This window comes from Spermophilus citellus (genome assembly GCF_964194105.1).
Source record: "Spermophilus citellus genome assembly, chromosome: 6".
Lineage (NCBI taxonomy): Eukaryota > Metazoa > Chordata > Mammalia > Rodentia > Sciuridae > Spermophilus > Spermophilus citellus.
In genome coordinates, this window is record NC_138187.1 from 110967077 (window position 1) to 110978120 (window position 11044).

At 43.3% G+C, this 11044-nt stretch overlaps 1 pseudogene across 1 annotated transcript; it reads left to right on the forward strand.

Annotated features, from left to right (window-relative positions):
* The first annotated feature begins 148 nt into the window (after positions 1 to 148).
* On the forward strand, positions 149 to 1107 carry LOC308651285 (cytochrome P450 2C19-like; annotated as a pseudogene). The gene is made up of 2 exons: positions 149 to 545; positions 789 to 1107. The product of its transcript is annotated as a cytochrome P450 2C19-like (transcript).
* The last annotated feature ends 9937 nt before the right edge of the window (positions 1108 to 11044 follow it).

Genomic DNA, 11044 nt, shown 5'->3' on the forward strand with positions numbered 1-11044 from the left:
GAATAAGACTCTCCAGTGATTGGACCCCAGAGAAACAGCAATTTGAACAATTATCCACACACAAAAATACCTTCCCAAGTGCTAAGGAAACCAGTTTTCAACAGTCTGTGGTGCTGTGATCACTCTATGTTTTGGCATTAAGCTAGCAATGGTGTTGTGTGGATATGACGCAGTGAGGGAAGCCCTGGTTAACCCTGGAGAAGTGTTTTCAGGAAAAAGTCATTTCCCGATAGGTGAAAAAAATAATATAAAGCTTGGAATCCTTATCAGCAATGGAAAGAGATGAAAAAAAAATCCAGTGCTTCTCTCTCATGACCTTGCAAAATTTCCAGATAGAAAAGAGGAACACTGAGTAGCACACTCAAGAGGAATCCCACTGCCTCATAAAGGAGTTGAGAAATGCCAAGGCCCTCACCTGTGATCCTACTTTTATCCTGAGCTGTGCTCCATGCGGTATGATCTGCTCCCTTATCTTGCAGAAACATTTTAATTATACAGACCAGAATTTTCTTAACTGGATGGAAAATGAGCTCCCCATGGATCCAGTTAGATGATAATGTCCCCTGCTCTCCTTGATTGTCTCCCAGGGAGTCATTGTCAGTGCTTATATATGTTGTTCATATAAAAAGTTATGTTTTGGGGGCAGGGGTTGTGGCTGAGTGGTAGAGCAACTTGCCTTGCATGCGTGAGGCACTTGGTTTGATCCTCAGCACCACATAAAAATAAATAAATATATTGTGTCCATCTACAACTAAAAAATATTTTCTAAAAAATGGTATGTTTTGGAGAAAGTAAAAGAACACCAAGAATTTATGGATGCTAACAATCCTTGGGATTTCACTGATTGTTACCTGATCCAAATGGAACAGAAAAAGCAAAATCAAGTCTAAATTTACTTTTGAAAGCTTGATGGCCACTGTTACTAATGCGTTTGGAGCTAGAATGGAAACACTGAGTTGCACCCTAAGGTATGGAGTCCTACTTATGCAGAAGCATCTGGAGGCCACAGCTGAAGTCCAGGAAGAGACTGACGAGATGGTCAACAGACACCACAGCCCCTGTATGCAGGACAGAGCAGCATGCCCTATACGGTGTTACAATGCATGAGACAGAAAGACACTGACCAAATCTTTGCCACCCTGCTCCATGCAGTGACTTGTGATATCAGTTCAGAAACTACCTCATCCCACAGGCAGGACAACATTTCTGATTATTGTGATGCATAATGACAAAGAATTTCCCAGCCCAGAGTTGTTGGATCCTGGCCACTTTCTGGATGAGAGTGGTGACATTAAGGAAAGGGATGCCTTCAGGCCATTCTTAGCAGGAAGATGGATGTGTGTGGGAGCAGGCCTGGCCCACACAGAGGTGTGCTTATTTCTGGCCTGTATAGAACTTTAACCTGAAACCTTTGGTTGACCCAAAGGACATTGACATAGCCCTCATTGCCAATGCATTTGGACATGTGTGGCCCTTACACCAGCTTCACTTCATTCCTATCTAAAGAAGTCCAGACAATCTGGCTGCTGCTGTTCTGCTATCTGCAATCCCCCTCCACTGGGGCATTGCCCATCTCCTTCCCTCATCAGAGAGGACTTCTTCGATCTCCCGTCTCACATCTCCCCATTCTCTCAACATCCAGGGAACACTCTACCTCCATTTTGGATAATTTCTTGGGTCACTTCACAAATATATCTTCCATTCCCTATGCTCTGTAACGCTAGTATTGACCACCAGTGGTGCATATGAATCTAACACTGAGTTATTAATATGTTATCATTGTAAAACAAAACAACAAAAAAATGATTTGAATATGACAATTCAGAGCCATTTCTCCTAAATAAGAAGCATTATTAATTGCTGGGGGAAAGGACTTGAAAAGACATTTCCCTAAAGAAGATATGCAAATGGCCTAAAAACATATGAAAAGATGCTCAAATACTAAATGCAAATCAAAGAATCTCATTGAGCCCATTAAGATGGTCACTATCTCAAAATAGGAAATAACAAGTATTGAAGAACAGGTGGAGAAGAAATCTGTGCAGCCCTATGATAAACAGCATGCAAGCCCCTCAAAAAATGAAACAGAAATACCATATGTGTAGCAATTCCATTTCTGGGTTACATATCCAAACTGAAAGCAAGATCTCAAAGATCTTGTGCACACCCTTGTTCATTACGGCTCCACTCACAATAGCAACCCAAATGTCCACAGATAGATGAGTGGATTAAACCAAAAGGTGGAATACACATAAGATGGCATATTAGCCTTAAAAAGAAAGGAAATCCCATCACTTACTACAATGTGTATAACCTTGAGGACATTATGCTTACTGAAATAAGTCAGCTACAAAAAGGCAGATATTGTATGATTCCACTCAGATGAGGCATCCAGAGTAGTTAAAAATCACAAAAACAGAAAGTGGTATGTGCCAGGATCTGGGAATTTGGGGAAGCAGCAAGTTGTTTCGCAAAGTTGGGTACAAAGTTTCAATTTTGCAACATAGAAACATCCTGTTTCACCTGACTACAAGGAGTTACTGAACTGTACACTTAAAAATCATGAAGATGATACATAGGCAAGATGAATCTTTTTTTTTTTTAAAGAGAGAGTGAGAGAGGAGGAGAGAGAGAGAGAGAGAGAGAGAGAGAGAGAGAGAGAGAGAGAGAGAGAATTTTTAATATTTATTTATTTATTTTTTTAGTTCTCGGCGGACACAACATCTCTGTTGGTATGTGGTGCTGAGGATTGAACCCAGGCCGCACGCATGCCACACGAGCGCGCTACCGCCTGAGCCACATTCCCAGCCCCGCAAGATGAATCTTAATTGATTAAAAAATTAAGAAAATTATTTTTAGCCAACAGAGCCTTCTATGTTCCTCTACCATTTGTTCCTAACTAACTCTGATTTTTATTCCAGTTCACTCCCCTCCCATGGGACTCAGGGTCAAGTTCTTGGTCTAGACAAGCCATGACAATTCCACAGCCAGTGCCACTGATTAGTTTAGGCATGGGGATGGAACACAATTCTGGCCAGTCAGGGAGAAATCTGCCAGTGGGCTTCTAGGAATGGTTTTCATTGACCTTAAAAAACAACTTATTCCATTTTCTACTGCTATAACAGAATACCTGACAACAGGCAATTTATGAAGAATAGAAGTTTATTTGGCTTGCAGTTCTGGAAGCTGGGAAGTCCAAGAGCATGGTAACAGCATCAGCTTAGCATCTGATGAGGGTCTTTATGCCACATCATAACATGGCAGAGGGTATCACATGAGACAGAGAAGCATGCATGTGTAATGTCTCTCTCCCTCTTTTTAGAAAGCCACCAGTCCCATCATGGGGGTTCCACTATGATGTCATTACAAAATTCTAATTCTGCCCAAAAGCCCCTACTCCAAATATTATCAACATAGGTAGGTAAGTTTGTAACGTGAAACTTGGAGGACGAATTCAAATCATAGCAGTGACAAAGGAAGGCTGTTTCTTTCTCTCTCTCTCTCTCTCTCTCTCTCTCTCTCTCTCTCACACACACACACACACCTTCATTTGTGCAGATGATAATGCCAAAGAGGAAAACAGAAAGAATGGAAAAAGATCATCAAATATGAACCATCCGCTCCACTTGTCATGTGAGACAATTCCTGTTTAAGCCAATTGGAACCCAAATTAGGACAAGATCCTTCCCTTTTTAACTAATGTCACTGTTTAGTGGCGCCTTCAGGTACTTGCAGCAAGAAGCACCCTGATTCTTCGATATGTCTTCCACACCTGAAGACGGGCTGTGACACCAGGCCCCGCCCCTTCCTGAAGTATCCTGTGGGAAGCCATTCTGACACGTGATTGGGTGACTCCCGTTAAGGGTCTGAGGCGCTTTGGCTCTGTTGAAGCTTTCCCGACCCTTTCCTGATGAGAGAGCCCATCCGTGTGGGGGTGTGCCTGACCACTGACCCCGGGGACCCAATCACTGACCCTGACCTTGGAGTGCGGTCCCCCCTCAACCTTCATTGGATGGAATTCTCCCCTGAATCTCTTGTTCCCCAATAAAAGGCTACTCCCAGGCGTGTTCAAACTCTCTCTCTCCTGCTAGCCCTGAGTAATACTTGCTGCCCTGCTGGGCGGTTAGAGGAGGGAACCAGAGAGGGGAGCCATCTCGGACCTAGCAATATAAATAAGGTAACTGAGTCTCTGTGTTTTATTTCGATCTCATCTAGCTAACTTTATGCCTAGAACCTCATTAATGAAACCATTGCGCAGGCCACATGGTGGAGTATCCGCTGACTGTGCCCTGAGGGCACAGATGCTTCTGACCACCTCCACTTTGCTCTTTGTTCTGCCACTGCAGCCCTCTTGTGTCTGTCTCTGTGTCTCAGAGAATCAGACTCCAAGCTCCTTTAGACAGAGTCCTTTTACATCTGTATCTTCACATTGCATCTTGGTATATTGCCTGGAATACACCAAATGTATAAAGTAAGTTCCTGAGTATGAATAAAGAAATTCCTTCCTGAGTTTGGAGCAGATTCTGCCCAGAAGGTTCTGTCTGGTTACTGCTGACTGAGTACTCCTTGGACTGCACCAGCCCATCTGCACTGGCCTCAATGCACATAGTGATGGGTCTGGGACCAAACTGTGGGTCCTGCAGCCAGGAGCTCATAGTGGGCAGAGTTCAGCCTGTGCGCAGGGTCCCACTTCCCCACTCCCAAGAGTTGGGTGCTGCTCACCTACCCTGTTTTACTCTGGTGCACTCAACTCACCACAGATACAAGTCAAGAGTTTGAGTAGCACTGTTATAGCTTTGAAAAAAAAAAAATAGCATACCATTTGGACCACGTTTCCTCTCTACAGCACATTTACAAGTCACACTTTATAAATGTGAGAAACTAAGGCCCAGAGAAGTGAGTGGACCAGCTGATCATGGCTATTGGTAGCAGAATAGAAATCAGTTTTGTAGGCACCAAACTTCCATACATTTCATATTATTCTTTTGTTAGGAAAATGTTATAAAAACAAACTCCTATCTGATCCAACCACTGTAGTTGGGTTTCTAAAACATGCAGTCCCAAGCAACCCCAGGGAAGGTCTATCTTTAGGACGACACATCTTCGTAGCCAAATGAGATGGTAATTAGTAGAGAGGGTCATTGGTTATAGTGACGCAGTCTTGTTTTAATCTGGTTCCCCAGCAGACAACCGGAACCAGGACTGAGTGCGGGCAGTTCCTGTGCACCATGGAGGACAGGACCTAGAGGAGAGGGGATGTGAGACAGGCCTTCCAAGGGAATGTGGATTTACTGAATGAGCCTCCAACCCACTTCAGATTTACATCTGCAAAGGAAAGCCACTTCAGACACCTGTTCTAGCTCTTCATTCATAAATGAACACTCAAGCCAGGATCATCAGTCCTTGTAGAATTGGCATAAAAGACTCAAGATGAATAGGGAAACAAAAGACCCTGGAGATAGAAAACATGGTAAGGACTATTTATTACTTTGCCTGTGAGATCCAAGAAGATAGTGCCTCCATCAAGAACAGCTGCCAAGTGACAAAGTGATGCCAAGTTCCTCTCCAAGTATTATTACAGAGAATAACTTTAGGGTTCAGAGGCCACTCCAAAAATAGCCATTCCATTCACCAAGGATGAGAGGACTTTGCTACCACTACGTGAAGAATCAACCTAAGGAACAAGGAATGCAAGGGTAGGGGAGGGCTGCATTGTGGCAAGAGAAATGACTTCTGCTCCCAGCATACCCATCTGGCAGCAGATGTGAAAACACTGCCTTATTCTGCTATAGGGATCTCTTTTCCTGTAATTTCCTCTACCCTTGAAATCCTGTTCCTTTTATTTTCTGGTATGTTGGCCTCAGGGTTCATCCTCTACTTGATGCTTTTTATAGATACAACTCTGTAAGAATTCTGGGGAAACTGCTAAGACAAGTATGTTGGGGATGGTAAACCCTGGGGTGGCAGATTTGAGGTGTTGATGGAAGAGAGGAGAGGAGGCATAAGCTCCAGATAATGAAGTGGAAGAGCTTTTCGGTGAGCAGAGACATCTGGAATAGAAATCTATTATTTGGAAATTAGATTGGGGTTACTTGGGACTGCATGTTTTAGAAACCCAACTACAGTGGTTGGATCAGAAAGGAGTTTGTTTTTATAACATTAAAAGAAGTCTGTGGGTAGCTGGGGCAGCTACTCAAGGAAGTCATCAAGACCCAGCCTCCCTGTGGCTTCCTTCTCTGCCACATGTGCTTTGCTTATGGTATTTTCTCTCATGGTCCAAAAGGGGTGGCTGTGACCTCTCAAGCAGCATATCTGTGTACTACACAAGGAGAAAAGAGAAAGGAAAATGGTGGATTACTACTGGGTGTACCACAATCCTTGCTTTTAAATCAGGAAAGTAGCTTTTCTGGAAGACCCTACCAATGGGAATTCTGCTATCCTTCAATAGTCAGAGACACGTCATACTTTCAGAGATCCTGGGAGATAAGTAATATTAATTGCATATATGGCCAACCTGGAAACATTCAGGGTTTTGTTAGTAAGGAGGGATAGAAATTGGGGAAGACACACCGCAGGCATGTCTAGGATCTCACTGGGGGACATGAAGTAGAGAAGAGGAATCCAAAATTGTGCCCTGGAAATCACTTACATTCAGGGAATAGGGTGAGTCAAGAAAGGGACAGGAGGGGCTGGGGTTGTAGCTCAGTGGTAGAGCGCTTGCCTTGCATGTATGAGGCACTGGGTTCAATCCTCAGCACCACATAAAAATAAATAAATAACAAATAAAGGAATTGTGTTCATCTACAATTAAATAGATTTTTTAAAAAAAGGAATAGGAAGAAAGAGAAGGAGTTGGAGAGAGTTTTCAAATTTAAGAAAAGAGAGAGATTTAGTAAGATTTCAAAAGCATTATTGCAGAGGCAGGAAAAGGTCTACTAGGATAGGAGGATCTTATGACCCTAAGATCCAGTCTCAAGAACAGTCTTTCTTTTATAGGGGAGTAAAGAAGGCTAGAAAACACAATTGGGGCAGTGGGAGGGAAAGGTGGAGAGACTAGACAACAATCACAACTCAGGAGGGGTAAACTTCCCTGTTCTGCATCCCTCTGTCCAATCAGTGCAGGGGGTGGTGCTAAGGAGGAAGAGAAGCCAGTACTTGGGTTAAACTACAGCTCTACTGGGCTGCACTCCAGCTCTACTGTTTTCTCCAGTGGATGCATACATTGAATCCTACAGTTGCACACTATTATATTTTCATAGCTTTATACCATCATAGGAAATCCAGTATTGATTTTAGATCTACCTACCCTTCACCTCCAGGATCCCCAAAACAAGCATTCCCAGGAGAGCTCCACCTTCTTTCTCGCTACAAAAGTTCTCTGCTTCAGTCACCTGGTGAGCATTGATCTGAGAGACAGCAAGCACCAGGGGAGTGGAACAGAGAGCCTGGGAATCCATCCACCTCTATATGGGAGCTTGGCATGTGTCTGGAGAGTTCGGTAGAACAGTGGGAAGGGACACAGTGCTGGACAATTGATCACAGATTCAGAAACACACACAAACACACACACACACGCCACAAATTATCTCCCTGCTAAATACAACCATAAACATACACTTAAGGTGAATTGTATTATGAAAATATGAGTGTAAGCTTTTAGAAAACCTTTAGGGTAGAGAAGGATCTCTTAAAGCAGATTCAAAGGCATAAGTCACAAAGGCAAAAACATGGTACACTGAATAATAATACATTTAAAAAAATTTTTTAGTTATTGATAGAACTTTATTTATTTATACGTGGTGCTGAGAATTGAACCCAGTGCCTCACACATGCTAGGCAAGTGCTCTACCACTGAGCCACAACCCCAGCCCTGAACAACAATACATTTTAAAATCACTTTGGTACAGCAAAGGACTCCTGAAGGAGGGTAGAGGAAGGGTAGCCACAGTTTTAAGATATTTGCAATGTGTGTGTGTGTGTGTGTGTGTGTGTGTGTGTGTGTATAAAATCAGGCTTCAAGATGGAAACACTTCTGAGAAATGCGCAGTTAGATTTTGTTGTTGTGCAAACATCATAGAGTGTACTTACATAAACTCAGACACTATGATGTACACAGTGATATAATCATAGGGGACCATCACCATATACACAGTCCATTGTTGACTGAAATGTCACCATGCAGAACATGACTGTAATTAACCAAATATTAGCATCTCTTCCCAATATGTATTTTAAGAGATATAAATACCAGTAAGATAACCAACCAAATGAAAAATGGGCAAAGAATATGAATACACAAACAACAGACACGGAAACCTGTTTAACCAACACACAAATGACAGAACTGGGGGGTAAAAGGGACTCTCTATTGCTGATGGGAATGTAAACAGACACAAGTGCATAGGAACAACTGAAATATCCAGGCAACCAGGGGACTTCAGTACTCCTACAAATTCACAAAATGTGATGGGTTGCTCATTGTAGTAAAATTATAATACAGAGATACTGCAATAATCCTCAATACCCATCAATAGCATCATGGATAAACAGTGGGGTATCACACAATGATACAGCTATACAAAAGTTAAACTATCTGAACCAGAACTACATTTATACACTTATCTCCAAAATACTTAAAAAAAATGGTCAGGGCTAGGGATGTGGTTCAGTGGTAGATTGTTTGGCTAGTATGGGTATTTTAGTCAGCTTTTTTGCTGCTCTGACCAGAAGACCTGACAAGAACAATTAGAGAAGGAAAAGTTTATTTGGGGGCTCATGGTTTCAGAGGTCTCAGTCCACAGAAGGCTGGTTCCACTCTTTGGGGCTCGAGGTGAGGCAGAACATTATGGCAGAAGGGTGTGGTAGAGGTGAGAGGCTCAGGACATCACTTCAGGAAGCAGAGACAAACTCCACTGGCCAGGAATAAAATATATACCCCAAAGACAAAATCCCAATGACCCATCTCCTCCAGCCACACCCTACCTGCCTATAGTCACCAGTTAATCCCTATCAGGGGATTAACACATGTATTGGGTTAAGGCTCCCATAACCCATTCATTTCACCTCTAAACCTTCTTGCACAGTCTCATACAAGAGCTTTTGGGGGCACCTCACATCCAAACCGTAATGGGCAAGGCCAATTTCCATCCCTAGTACTAAAGGAAAAAAACAAACAGAAAACCAAAGCAAAAAACCTCTAGAGTAATGTTAAATATGCTAATATACAAAACCATAGATGGGGAGGACACAAATGGACCTCAGAACATGGACTGAGGCAACAGGATTGGGGTGTCATACAAACAGGACTTCAGAACTCCAAAGCTTTATTTCTAAAAACAAATCTGAGGTGAAAATGATAAAACATTAAATTATTTGATTGATTACGTGGAGCTTTGAACACCAGCTGTGTGTTCTTTTCAGCTTGAATTCTTTTTATCTTCTCTCCAATGGTTTTTCCCACATGCATTTATTTTCCCAGTCTTAACATTTAATCTTAACCCGTAATCCCAGGCCCTTCGGTGATGGTGCTCATATCTCCCTCCTTTGCTGTCAATCCACTTTCCTACAGGCCCTCCACGTCTGCTTTTACTCTGAATGTCGCCTCAGCACAGCAACTACTAGCCAGGGCTTTCACAAAGGCCTCTTCCAGCTGTTCAAATCAAAACATTTATTCAGCCTCATCTCTGAAAACTCCACCCTGGAACTACTCTTTTGAAGATAAACATTGCCATAACTGACAAAATGTAATGGGTTTTTCAGAATTCTTCTTCCCCACTAACTTCTTGGGAGCTTCCCAGGCCCATCCTTGCCCTCTTAAGTTGCTCCTTGCTTCTAGCTTTTGCAAAAGATGCCATTATTCTGGTCCCTGCAGCTGCCAGCATGGAACATGGCCCTACCACCAACAGCATTTGGCTCCTCAATTCCCTTCATGTCACTGTGGTTTCCTCTGCTCCTCCTCAAACAGTCCAGGGGAAAGAAAGCTCCTGTCAAACACTGAGATACATGTTTCTTTTATTCCTCTCAAAATACACAGCCAGTTTTGCAGCATTCAAGTTATTTCTGGAACGAGGACACGGCGCTAGCAGTATGAACTCCAAATGCACACCTGTGTTTTCTCAGCAGCCCTAGAAAGACAGCAGCCTGCTCTGCACGGCTCCAACAAGCTCAGGTTCCTATCCTGAGGTATTTCTGAGGCTCTTTGTAACTTGTGACTGATGCAGAGGAAAGGACACAGCCAACCTGACACTCTCTCACCACTGTGGGTCTCAACATGGGCTCTGGCCTGCCCTGATGCAGAGCAAAGGGCTTTTCGACACCAGTATGCTGGTTCCTGCTGAGGACGGATATTTGCTAAAGAAACCACTCAGCATTTTGGCAACTGCCTTGGAGTGTATGTGAGGTCTTCCTCATGCTCTCACAATTCCTCTGCCTAGAAAGCTTTCTAGGTAGAGAAATGAGTGTAGAGAAAGGAGGCAGTTAAGCTTTTCCCCTTAACAGGGTAGATCCTTCCTTTCTGGGCCCCCTGCATGTTGCCCCAGGAGTGGGTGACAGAGAGAGGGAGGGGCTGACACTTAAAAACAGACCAAACCCCAACATTCCAACAGGAGACATCTATTTATTGATATTAATATTAAGCCATTTCCCAGCAGTAACTGCCCTAACAAGAACAGGACTCAGTTTCTAAAAATAATAAAATAATATCACAAAGCACTGGGAAATTCCTGACAGGGAACTGGCTTTTCTTCTTGGCTGGAGTGACCAGGTGCTTAGTACTTTTCCTGAGTGTGGACTCATGACCCCCACCAATGCACACCTCCCCTCCTCTTGACCCCTGGAAGTTGCAAGACTTGGATGGGGAATGGGCGTCCTTCTCCAGGCCTGGTTCCACTCCATGTCATCCCCTCAGTTCATGAGCATAAACTTGTCATGTGTCCCATGGGCGAGGTGCTCACATGGGCAAGTCAGTCTGGTGACAAAACAGCTAGCACCAAAGAGCTGCTTTGCTTCCTTGTCACAAAGTAAACACAATACTTTCTTCTTCTTC